Raw genomic sequence first — 13112 nt, forward strand, 5'->3', positions numbered from 1 at the left:
CCATTTCACTCTACCTGGCCTGCATACCAATTCTCAGGAAAACCATTCTCAAATGAAGTTTTCACAGGTAAACCTTTGTCTCAGGCTCTCCTTTTGGGGGAACCTGGGCTAAGATAGCTCAATTTGGAAACCACCCAGTAGTAAAATGAATGAATGAATTGTGGAATATTCATAGAAAGAACCGTGGCATTCATCCATTCCAAAAAATGACTGGAACTCACAAATAGAAGGTTGAATCAAAGAAGCCAGAGGTAAAGACTATATATACACTCTAGATCCCATTTACATCAAGTTCAAAAGTAGGAAAAACTAAATTATAGTGTCAGCAGTCAGGAGAATGGTTGCCTTTGGGAAGGAGGAAGGGAACAGTAAGGGGGAAAAGGAGGAAGTTCTGCTTATACTGTCAATATTTTCTTTCTTGAATTGAATGTTGTTGAATGAACCTCACTTTATGATAGTTCCTTGAGCTGGGCTTTTAGGTTTTGCCCATCTGTGTTATACTTGAATAAGAAATGTTTTAAAAGAGCTTAAAGTCCAGATTGTGGTGACCGACTTCTTTTCCCTGACTCAACAATGCACAAGCTTGCTTTAGGAAGATCACCACTTATATCCATAGTCTATTACAGGAGATGAAAATTCCAGTGCCTTCCCTAGCCAGGGGATAACATAAGCAAGTGAAGATGGCCCAGCAGGACTGTGCTTTTCTAAACAACGTGAATCCCCTTTAAGTTCCAGCCAGCGTTATGGTGATAAACTGGGACTCCAAGAAAAGGAGAAAAACAGTAAGTAAGCAAGTGAGCAAGTGAGCGAGAGGAGAGGAAGAGAGAGCCAGAGACAGAAAGAAGGAAAGATGGAGGGAGGAGGGGAGAATGAAGGAAGGAAAGAAAAAAGAAAGGAAGGAAGGAAGAGAGGGAGGGCAGGAGGAAGGCAGGTCAAGACAGGGGAAATAAAAGCTCTAATTTGTAGTTTGGCCAATATCTGTTGAGTAAATCATCCCACTATGGCTGGTTTCAGGCTATCAAGTGTTTAACAATTGGCTTTCAACATTCCTGAACACTTTGTATTTGGTTCTTATGAGTCAGTCTGAGTGGGCTCCAACATGCCACCAGTCCTGGCCAATAGTTGTCATCTTTGAAAATGGTTCCAATGTGTCCCGATCTTGGAATTTTTCAAAAGAAGCCAGAAATCTGGATTTGTATCTGAAAACCCTTGATTTTTAAAAGGGTATCAGCTAGTCCAAATGTTTAAAAAAACATTTTTCAAACTAAGAAAAAAAGCACACCTGCAAACTAGATTTGGTCCATAAGATGCCAGTGTTTGAACTCTGGCCTACAAACTCTGAAGGAGAGTCTCAAGCCTCAGTGATGAAGCATCGTCTTTTGGACACATAGGGTGCAGACTTACTCTGAGTGGCTATATGGTGCAGTGAAGGACTACTACCTACCCGGGGGTCAGGAGAACTGGATTCTAGCCCCAGTTTTCAGTATTGCAATCGCTTTACTTACCCGAGCCTCAGTTTCCCCATCTGTGTCAGGATGCCTTCTGAAGATGTTCTTGTTGTATTAGAACTTCCAGCATAATGTAATGAGCATATACATCTGTAAGGCTATCCTTTGGGACAAGAAAGATTTTGCAGCATGGCAGGGATAGTTCAGTGGTGCCTGGTCACTGGACAGAGAGTGCAACCCACTCATCAAAGAGAAGGTGAGGCTTTCCCGAGGCCATCAGTAGAATGACATCCATTGGCTTGCTGGGCAAGTCCTGTCTGGGTGCTCCATAGTCCTCAGCCTCCTTGATTTCTTGAAGGTAACAAGTCCACTTTCTTGAAAGGAAACAGATTGTAGCAGGAAGCCTTGAACCTGAGAGTTTGTGAGACCTGGGCTTGAATTGTGGCTCTGGAATTTGTCAACTAGGGATTTCAACCTCACTTTCCCCATGAGCTCCTCCTACCTTACACAGATTGTGACAAGAACCATCAGCTGTTTAAAGTGTCTTACACAGTTTCTGGAACAGTGGCAAATAAATATGTTAATCGCCATTATCATCGTTACGACTTATCCAGGCATCTACGTATAGGTGCTGGACAGCCAACAGCCCAGATATTCATTACAATTTACTCTTATGTCTCCTTTGGTTTCGTTCTGTCTCCTTTACTCTGTTATTTTGGAGATTCAGCCAGAGCTAATATTTCTGCAAGATCCAGACAGGCCTGGACGCAGATATTCTGATCTAATCCAAATGTATGGGCTCAGGAATGCTCACAGAGAGATGCTGCTATGTATTCTGCTGGAGAAAGTTCACACACTGGAAGGGAAAGATTCAAACTTGGAACATCTGAGAAGGCAATTAGGTGGCTTAATCTGGGTCGTTAACTTATTTTAAAATAACATGTGTAAGTTCCCAAAAGACAGGATCAGAACTCTATCGGAACTTGGGACAAAGTGAATAATCATGCAGCCTGATCCTGTTTGTATCTAAAATGTTGATCTTGGCTCACCATGGCTTTTTTCATTCAGTTCGATTTTTAAAATATTGCATGAAAATATTGCCTGGATCACTGCCTTTTTTGGTGCCCATTAAATTTTGTACTTCTTCACCTTGGTCCCAACCCTGCTCGCTGTCATGTGAGCACCCTAAGCCAACAGCTCCTTGGAAGGGTTGTTGTGTTTTTGAGAATTTCTAGTTGAATTTCAATCAGGAATGAGATCCAAGTCTCTTTACATGCTGAGGCAAGACTTTGTGGAGAAAGGAAAGCACTAGGAGTCAGAAAGCCGGGTTCTAGCTTGAATCTGGGTGTGCTATATCACTTGAGTGGATCATTAGACTTTTCTGTTTCTTTGACTTTGAAGTAAGGATAAAACACATGCATACATTTTTGGCAAGGCTGGAATATCTTAATGTTGACTAAAATATTACATGAAAATATTCACTTTTCTGCTGAGTTCTTGGTACGCACTATATGTACAAAGAGAGTTAGACAGATGCTTGGTTGCAGACAGAATTCACTGTGGGTACCCGAACTGTGGTCACTGGACTACACTGGCTATTGCACGGGCTAATTGTTCCGGGAGACACTGCTGTTACAGTCTTGGGAACTGTACCTGGGACCATCGTCACCTCTGCCTCCGTAGACGCCGTGTCTCTCTGTCACCCTAACTGAAAGTCTTCTACTCAGCACTCTGGACTCTGCAAACTCTCCTTCTAATCAAAGTCTTGCATGCGTGCATCTAAGGAGGCCAGGCCTATGCTTCTATCCAGCTGCAAAGGAATTTGGGGAACGATTTCTCGCTCCTTCCTGGGGAACTGGAATCAGAAATCAGGAAAATTTCAAACCCACACGGGGTCTTGGGGAAGTGCTGAGCAGTTAGATGTCATGATGGATGTCCACTGCAGAGGGGTGGCTTTTGCAGGCTCGAAAAGGGTTCATGGGTGTATGTGCAAACACAGGGGCAAGGGATCAAAGATACACTTGGAAAACCACCTCCCTCTTCCCTGAAGTCACACATGCTTGAAGCCACCCCATTTCCCTGCACATCCTGGAAACAGAAGTGTTTATGAGAAACCAGTCTGACAGTCACTCCTGGTGTCCCATCATTCATTTAAACCCTTAGATTCCCCTGATTTCTGGTAATCTGATAATGTGACTTCCTTGCCCCTGCGGGAGGCTCTCTGGACTCATTAATCTGAAAATCCTTGGGAAATTCATCTGCAAAGGCCTATGGCTAACTGTCACCATGGTCAGCTCACAGACAGGCAGCCGAATATTTACAAGTTCTAAAATCCTGGCCCTAGCCTGTCACTTTACCTAACCTGGTTAGATTCTCTGGATAGGACAGAAACAACTAAAAATGACTGCCCTGTCTCTTTTATGCAGATTACCAGGGGTTCAGGGCACCAGCACAGGAAGGTGTGCAGTGAAATGAAACAGTGAAGTTTCCACCACCCCCACCACCCCCACCCAGGGGCATTTCCTTCTCTGCAGCTTCTCTTTAGCAGCTGCCTCATTGTGTGTGTGTGTGTGTGTTTGTGTGTGTGTGTGTGTGTGTGTTTGCTTTGCTCCTTTTATATTTTGAACTGATCGATGTTCAGGACCAGAACTCATCTTTGCCTTCTCTGCCCCAACAATGTCTCAAAAAAAAGATAGTTAACAATTTTTTTTGAAATAACTTCTATATTTATACAATAATATTCCTTTTGCTCCTTTTCATCACAAACAAGTTGGTTTTTCCACAGAAGGAATAAGGAATATAATAAATGATGATTATATCCTAAAGGTAACATCACAGATGACTATTTAACCAATAGTATTGTTGAAAATTGTTTATTGCAGAGAAAAGAAATAAGAAAGCTCTTTTTTTTCCTACACTCCTACTCAAATGAAACATAAGATGAGTAATCCCAAGTAAGAGATTATTTCGGAGAGATTCTATACCTCGAAGGAGGCTGAAACTCAAAGAAGAGCAGGTGGCCTCAGAAGCAGCAGGCAGCGGAGCATCTGTGGGCTCCTTACAAGACTCCGTAGACGTGAACTTCTGGCAAGTCAGAAGATGCCAACATCGGTTCTTTGTTTAATCTAATTTCATTCCAAACACCAGGGCAGTTAAATCTCTAGAACTATTCTTAGGTTTATTAGACTTAATACAGCTTGTCTTTTGGCTCACAAATGGGACCAAGAAAGGAGAAGGAATGCTCTTCTCCAGGAAGCCTTTCCCACCTCCTGCCTCCAAGTTCAGAAATTATATCTCCTTCCCGGGCAATTCCATAGTTTCTTTGTTTCTCCCCCCACCCCCCCACCCCCCGGCCTTATAATATTGATTATATCTTCCTGTGTTTTCTGGTAACTGGGTATACAGTGTTCCTCTTCACCAAATTACACATTTCCCAAAACATAGGAGGGTTTGTGCTTTACTTTCTTCACCTGCTATAATAAAAAATATCACAAACCGGGAGGCTTAAAGACAACAGAAATGGGTTTCTCACAGTTCTGGCTGCTGGGAAGCCCAAGATTATGGCACTGGCAGATTCTGTGTCTGCTGAGAGTCAGCTTTCCCACTGATGGCTGTCTTCTCACTGTGCCCTTACATGGCAGAAGGGACAAGGGAACTCTCTGGCGTCTTTTATAGGCATTAATCCCATTTATAAGGGCTCTGCTCTAGCAACCGAATCATTTCCCGATGGCCCCACTTCTTAATACCAGCACCTTAGGGGTTTGATTTCAATACATGAATTTGATGGGGGAGGCACAAATATTCAGATCATAGCCACTTGGAATAGAGTTTAGTCATAGAAAGTGTTCTATTAGCATTGTTACTATTGTCTCAATTCATCTAATTCCTACATCAAGCTATTCTGTGGGCACTCGATCTGTGCTTGCTAAATGAATGAGCAGATTCTCATGGCTCTGTGTTTATAGTGACTCCCCCAGGGCCCCTCCCCCACGTCCCAGTATACACACACACTCCGAGTACCATGACACCATTCCTTTACTCTCAGGTCCATGTTTTTATTTGGAGAGGGGAGCACTACTTTACAAAACAGTGAGGACTTCTGTTCGAATGAAGATGTCTAATTTTTCCTGGGAGACCAAAAAGGGGTCAGACCACACTGACTGCAGGGAGTGCCTCTAAGTCAGGAGGTTGAGTCCTGGAGGAGAATTTGCACCCACACAGGGGTTCCCTTCCTCTGTATTTTGGGGAACATTGCTCAAGACTGATGAGGGGTTTCCTGAGATCAACATCCATTCCCTTGTCCCATACAAGACCTTGGTTTGACTGCCAAAAGTTCTCAAATTCGTTTATGACTGAGTCGCTAAACACACTTTCATAGAGCTGAATACCTACATAAAGAAAACATGATACCCAGAAATGCCATCATTTTGCATGGACACCCTTTTCTCTTCCTTCACGTGTGGCTGCCTAGGCAAGTCTTCAAGTCTTCCACGCGGTGAGGAAGGCGGCAGCCGGCTCTTGCGTTGGGTAATCAGGCGTTGGTGCCAGGACCTTTGCACGGCCACTCTTACCAAGACAAGCAGTGTGGTGTTTTGTGTACTTAAAGTGCCTCAAAGGTATTTTTAGGTGTTGCAGGATACAATAAGAATACACTGATGGCCGAATTTGAAGGCAAAATCCAGACAGTTTGATTATTAACTCTCTGATTTACTGGTGTGTAAATTCAGTTCCAGCTGGAGGTGGGCATCTGCTGCATTGGAGGGCTCTTGACATCTACTCCTTTAAACGGGAACCAGCAAATTGAGATCAAAGGTGAGTCCTGGGGGGAAGGGCTACTTAAAAGGTGCATATTGTCTGTCCCGGACAGACTGTCTCCAGCTGAGTAGAGAAAGAAGCCCGTGGCCACACATGGGCAGGCAGGAGCAAGGTCCAGCAGGCCTGTGGGATTCCCCAGCCGGCCAACCCACTTTCTCACCTCTCCCCGTCCCTTAGCAGTGCCCCTCATTGGTCCTCGCAGTACAAAGCAAATGCCTGAGAGGAAGGCAGCTGGCCTCTTCACGCCTGCTTGTCTCTGCCTGAGTTGAAGTTCTTCCAGGGCCTTTCTGTAGCAGACATTCATCCCCTTGGCTGAAAAGGAGCACGGCTCCACGGGAGCCATGTGGGCTCAGGGCCAGGGAGGCTGAGGAGCATACAAGATGGAGACAGAGCTCAGTCCCACGGCAACCCACCAGGATGAACCTGCTCCAAGCTGGCCTGTCCTACAGAGCCCACTTCCTCACCATTGCCTTGAATTATTCATCAGCTCTTGCAGAGAAACAAAAGGCAAAGCCATTTCATCTCCTCCAGAACTGACTGTCCTCCTCTTTGACCTCAGGGAGTCTTAAAATTCAAGACACGCATCCAAAACTCCCATGCACTTTCGGAAGAGACAGGAAAATGCCCCGTCATCTTCCCCTTCCAGACTCGCTGAGCACTGCTGAGCAAGTGTCTCTGGCCACTTGGTCCCTCAGCCTGTGCTTTGTCCTTCTTCTCACTGATCATGAGAAGGACGGGCAGGGATCCTTGGCCTCCTATTGAATGACCTGGACATCTTAATAGGTGCCAGGGGCCGGGACAAACACTCTACCTAGACCCTAGGGCCATCTATGCTCAGCCTCCTAGGCTTCTCTTCAGAGAAGCTCTACCCTCCTGGTCCTGGATAGCCCTGCTTCCCAGACGACTGTGAACGGGGCAAACAAAAGGCACTTTGTCCAGTCGCCGCTGAACTTAAGCCCTCTACCAATCCCACCCCCTTTACTTCAACCCGAGTCCCGGATCTCCGCTTCACCAAGGAAACGTGAGCCACCAGGCAGAAGCTTCTCCTCCCTCCACCTCTAGAATTAGAGGCGCCTAATTCTAGGTCTTCACGCCATCACCCCCTTTCCTGACTCGAAGGAATCTCTCCTCTTAAAACAACTACTGTCTCTAGTTCTGCCCTTTGCCCAAAAGCCCTGCCCCCTCGCCAGGACCCTGCTGGCCTGTGTGCACCTCCTCTGACAGAGTGGCAGTGTGCCGAGCTAATACCTTTTATTTAATAAGGAAATAAAAAATGAAAGATCAGTGCCTTGCTGACATCTTTTATGTGAGCACTGCCACCTAGCAGCCATGTGACCTGGGGCAGTTTCAAGCTGCCCTCGGCTGTGGGGTAGTTAGGCAATTGTCAGGGCTTCTGGGAGACAATAGCAATCTCTGGCGATCAGAGGTAAAGCAGCCCTGCACAAGCTCACTGACAGGTGCCCGTTACCATGGCAGCAAGTCTGAGATCAAATTCTGCTAAACAAGCAGCACTATCGCCAAGCAGGCACAAAACCCTCGCCTTAAATCTGTTTCACAAGCTTGGCCTGGCCCTGCTCCATCCTCAAGCACTCCGACGAGCACCTCGCATGAGAGGATAGCTTCCAGGCAGACAGAACCGAACTCTGATGGCAGGCCCGGCCAGCAAGACTGGGAAGGGGGGCTCGGGGGACACCGCTGCTTCTTCACAGGTCACACCGAAGCGTATGCTGAAAGATCTTCAATCATCCCACACACAGTCCGAGAATACGCGACTTAAGCTCTTTGGTACAGCTCTTTCCTCATTCTGGAAAAATGGCAATAATGATGGCATCTGCCCTCTAGGGATGCCGGGAGAAGGAAGTGAATTAGTCAACACATCCACAACATGTAAGAGAGAGGCTGGCTGTGGTCAGCGCTCGCTCCGTTTATTTCTTTTTTTTTTTTTTTTTAATTTTTTTTTTCAACGTTTTTTATTTATTTTTGGGACAGAGAGAGACAGAGCATGAACGGGGGAGGGGCAGAGAGAGAGGGAGACACAGAATCGGAAACAGGCTCCAGGCTCCGAGCCATCAGCCCAGAGCCTGACGCGGGGCTCGAACTCACGGACCGCGAGATCGTGACCTGGATGAAGTCGGACGCTTAACCGACTGCGCCACCCAGGCGCCCCTCGCTCCGTTTATTTCTTATTATCATGTTTCTCTGAACTCTCTCATTCTCATCAACCTACAGGATGCCTCCTTAGATCTTACCTTTCTGTCAGTTTACACCCTCTGTGCTGCTCGACTTCTTCAAAGATTAACCTTCAGTCTGTGTCTCTACTGAATCAACTCTACCTCAACTTTCCACTCAAGTCCACAGTTTCCCCTAATTTCCTATTCAATTCCTCCAATATCTGTGACACCCCTTGCAGGTACACTGGCCATCCTGTGGCAGGTGCAGGAGAGATTTCAAGAGGTATATCTGAGGAAATGTACCTCTTTAAGGAGCTCTGGAAAGAGAAAAGAATGCCAAATCGTACATTCCTCGAAGGCCAGGGCCTCATCTTAAAATGTGACTTAAAAATTTTTTTAAATGTTTATTTTTGAGAGAGAGACAGAGAGAGAGAGAGAGAGACAGAGACAGAGACAGAGAGAGGGAGAAACAGAGAGAGGGAGACACAGAATCTGAAGCAGGCTCCAGGCTCTGAGCTGTCAGCACAGAGCCCGACGCGGGGCTTGAAGTCACAAACCCTGAGATCATGACTGACCTGAAGTTGGACACTTAACCAACCAAACCACCCAGGTGCCCCTTAAAATGTGACCGTGAGGTAGAGGTAGGCCTGTCCATATGTCACAGATGGAAGTGACTCACTACCCACAGTAGAACACACATTGACATCTTAATACTCCTAGGAGTTGTGAGGTTCTAAAAATAGGGGTGATCAGACAATGCAGGAATCTCCCAGTTCAAGGCTGTTCTGTGTTTGACATAAAATACTTTTACATATCTTAAGATCCAAAGAAAAGTAAAATTCAATCAAATGACCAATCAAATTGAAGGCAAGCTGAAAGTTTCTTTGAACAGCAGGATCACTCATTGTCCAACATGAAAGGGAAAGCCATGCCTGGGGACACCGCAAGGAGCGTTCTTGACAATGAGGGCAACAGGTGAGGGTAGAGTCAGTATCTAGACCAAAATCTCTGCTTGCTGTGTAATCTCCAGCAAGCTGAGAAAGCAACCCCCCAAACTCCGAGAATACAGCAGGATGATCTGAATTGTCCCCTGATACCTTTTATTTGAGAAAGAGGTAAAACCAAGTATAGAAATGTTTAAGAGTATCAAAACTATAGCATTAATATTTTGCCTTAGGAATCTGTGCATGTTTGGTATTTTAGGTATGTGAAAAACTCAGGATAATTTGGCCTATTTCAGTTGTAAACAGATCAATGCTGAAATTTCATCCTGAATGTCAGGTGGATAACTAATTTAGACTTTTTTTTATTTTTATTTTTTTTTTTTATTTTTGAGACAGAGAGAGACAGAGCGTGAACGGGGGAGGGGCAGAGAGAGAGAGGGAGACACAGAATCGGAAACAGGCTCCAGGCTCCGAGCCATCAGCCCAGAGCCTGACGCGGGGCTCGAACTCACGGACCGCGAGATCGTGACCTGGCTGAAGTCGAACGCTCAACCGACTGTGCCACCCAGGCGCCCCTAATTTAGACTTTTGACTTCAAGTAGAAACCTCACTAAGTTTATATAGCATTGAAACATCTAAGAAAACTTAAGCTTTTCTTTTAACCACCACACTTTTAAGATTGTGACCTGTTAATTCTTTAAGAGCTGATTCAAGTACTCAGGATGTTTTGTTAAATCAGGCAATTGAGTTACTTAAAAAGGAAATCAAATGTATTAAATTTGTACACACAGTCTAAAATATTTAAAGTAGTTTAACTGCATTTGGAAGTGATACAACATATTAATCTAAGGCCTTCAAAAATGATTTTTCAGATTTTCTAGATGTACAAATCTTAATCTATTTATAAGCAGAATTTAAAATCAAGAACTTGAGTTTCAAATGTGTACCTTAATAAATTGAACTTTAAAGAAACAAACAACAAAGACAAAAATAACCCCCCTGACTAATTTGTTTTGGCACAAAAACTGCCCTTAAGTAACTAAAGCAATTAAATAATTACTGTCTACTCACCTAGCCTGTGCTGCCTAAATCCTTATACTATCTTGGGCATAAGTCTCATCTCTCTAACAAGTTTGTTTGTGGCACCGGCTGGGTTGTCTATTTCTGCTCTATCCTCCAGGGGACCAGTGGTACATACTCAGCAAATTCTTTTCTCACCTGACTGTTTGACTTTGGACAAGTCACTCTGAGCCTCAGGCATCTGAAAAAGAGGGAGTGGACATCCTGCTAAGAGGTGGTCTCCATGAGAGAAGGACCTATGTCTGTCTCATCACATTGTATCCCCAGAGCCCAGACCTGTATGAGGCACACGGCAGGTACTCAACAAACACCACCGCATGAATGAGCAAATGCACTAGATAGTTCTAAGGCTCCTTTTACATGGACCCCAACTGTTATGTCTCACAATGTCTCAACGAGCCACAGGAGCAGTCCATCAACAGAAAGACAGTAACCTCAGTCACAGCAGATTAGGGTCACAGTTGGAATGAGGCAAAGTAGATCTTGACTATTCCTGTCTGGTCACCTTTCAACCAAAATGGAGTCTGCTGCAGACCAGTCTGCCTTGCTCTGCTGTTTCAATCTTCCTGTCCCAGAATGATCTCCTCCTGGCACCGTCTGAGAAAGCTAACACCCTTCAGAGGAGAGCACAGCAAGCCCTGCTTTGCCAACCTGGCTTATATGAGTGGCCTCCTGTAGCGTTGTTTTCCTGCATTCTCACACTAAGAGACCCCCTCTGCCCCAGGGTTAGTGGACAAGGAGGCGGGAGGGAACGGAGACCGATAAACCCCTGCCCCACATACCTGGAGGGAAGTGAGGGAACGTGGGAGCTTCAGTGCCGTGGCCAGTGGTTAATCGGCAAAGGGACCTGGGTGACATGGTGGGTACAGAGTTTTCTTCCCAACTCTGCCTCGAGCTCTGTGTGACCTCAAGCAATGAATCTCCTCCTCTCTTCAGGACCTCCTTCTCCAGACCTACAGAACAAGGGCAGAAACAGAAGATCTAAGGCAGCAATTCCCAAACTTTTTGGTCTCAGGAACTCTTCAGCACTCTTAAAAAGTACCGAACCCCCCAAAAGCTTTTGTTGTATCTATTGGATTATATTTACTGATATTTACTGTAGTAGAAACTGAAACTGGGAAACCTTTAAAACATAAGAATTCAGAAGCACGCATTCTACTTGTCATCAGAGTGAGGATGTCATCTCCCTAAAAGAATTCCGTGATACCCTTGAAGGAAACCAGAATATATCACCCCAGGATGTGCCTCTTTGACATAAAAATTGTTTTGAGCCGAAGACAATTAGGAGCAGTAAAGGCAGAAAAAGCTCTCCCTTCTCTGCCTGAAGGCAGGACATATGTTCTCCTTCGCTGAAGACAGACTCCCGTCAGCCCTGAGACGGCATCAGAGGAATCCGCAAACAAACCTTGTTAAACTCACTCTTCCCTTTGCAGTTACTCCCTCACCATTCCCAGCCCTAGCCCAAGCTTCTTTGTTTTGACAGATCTTCACAAATGTATTGTTTCTTTGTCTAAAGACTATAAAAGCTGCCTGCGTTGGCCGGTTCGTGGGGTCTTCATTCTCTTACAAAGGCTCCCGTGTACGTGGAACAATTCAGTACAACGTGTGCACTTTTCTCCTGTTCATCTGTCTTTGTCAGTTTGATTTTCGGATCCACCCAGAGACCTTATGGTCCTCCCCTATACACTTAGGAGAGAATAAACATTTTAAAAAATCTTAATGTCATTATGGAAGTAGTTTTGACCTCCAGGACCACACATCTCACCTTGAGGACTACACCCCACTTTGATGCCCTCTCATCAGAATGGTGACATTAGCTTTCATTAAGAAAAGAACAGGGGTGCCTGGATGGCTCAGTCGGTTGAGCGGCCAACTTCGACTCAGGTCACGATCTCGAGGTCCGTGAGTTCGAGCCCCACGTCGGGCTCTGGGCTGATGGCTCAGAGCCTGGAGCCTGCTTCCGAGTCTGTGTCTCCCACTCTCTCTCTGCCCCTCCCCCACTCATGCTCTGTCTCTCTCTGTCTCAGAAATAAACAAACTTTAAAAAAATTTTAAAAAAAAGAAGAGAAAAGAGCAGACTGAGGGGCATCTGGGTGGCTCAGTAGGTTGAGTGGAGGGTCATGAACCAGCAGTTTGTGAAATCGAGCCCCAAGGCGGGCTCTGTGCTGACAGCGTGGAGCCTGCTTGGGATTCTCTCTCTCTGCCCCTCCCCTGCTCAAGTTCACATGCTCTCTCTCTCTCTCAAAATAAATAAATAAACTTAAAAAAAAAAAGGAACAGACTGGAAGTTATTAACTTCAAACTGAAGATGCCACTTGACATCTTCATGCCCTCCCATTGGCCTTCACTGCTTGGGACCACACCACCATGGCCTCCTGAGAACTCCTTTCGTTTCACACGTCCTGCCTGTTGTTGCCAGTGGAGCATCTCAGATCGTCCCTCCCTCCTGTCCCGTTCCTGCCAGGCCAGCCCAAGTCAAGGCGCCACGACGCAGACGCCCCTGTGAGAACTGGCGCACCGTGTAGAACAACTTCTGGAGCTGCTGGAAAACTGACTTGTAAAGGGACTGGTGCTTCCTTAGACCCAGGGAACCCGGTGAACTTTCTGCCCAAACTGCCTTTGCAGGCAGACACCCTAAGCAAGACGCAAGAGTC

At 45.7% G+C, this 13112-nt stretch overlaps 1 long non-coding RNA gene across 5 annotated transcripts in view; it reads right to left on the reverse strand.

Annotated features, from left to right (window-relative positions):
• Positions 1-13112, reverse strand: part of LOC131505023 (uncharacterized) — a 232039-nt gene that overhangs the window by 119196 nt on the left and 99731 nt on the right. For 3 of the 5 annotated variants that reach the window (XR_009258243.1, XR_009258244.1, XR_009258242.1), the window contains exon 4: positions 11241-11411. This is a non-coding gene — a long non-coding RNA (uncharacterized LOC131505023). Of the gene's footprint in view, positions 1-5482; positions 8102-11240; positions 11412-13112 lie in introns of those variants that run through there. The other 2 variants (XR_009258246.1, XR_009258245.1) reach the window with 2 other exon arrangements.

This window comes from Neofelis nebulosa, chromosome 1 (genome assembly GCF_028018385.1).
Source record: "Neofelis nebulosa isolate mNeoNeb1 chromosome 1, mNeoNeb1.pri, whole genome shotgun sequence".
Classification (NCBI taxonomy): domain Eukaryota; kingdom Metazoa; phylum Chordata; class Mammalia; order Carnivora; family Felidae; genus Neofelis; species Neofelis nebulosa.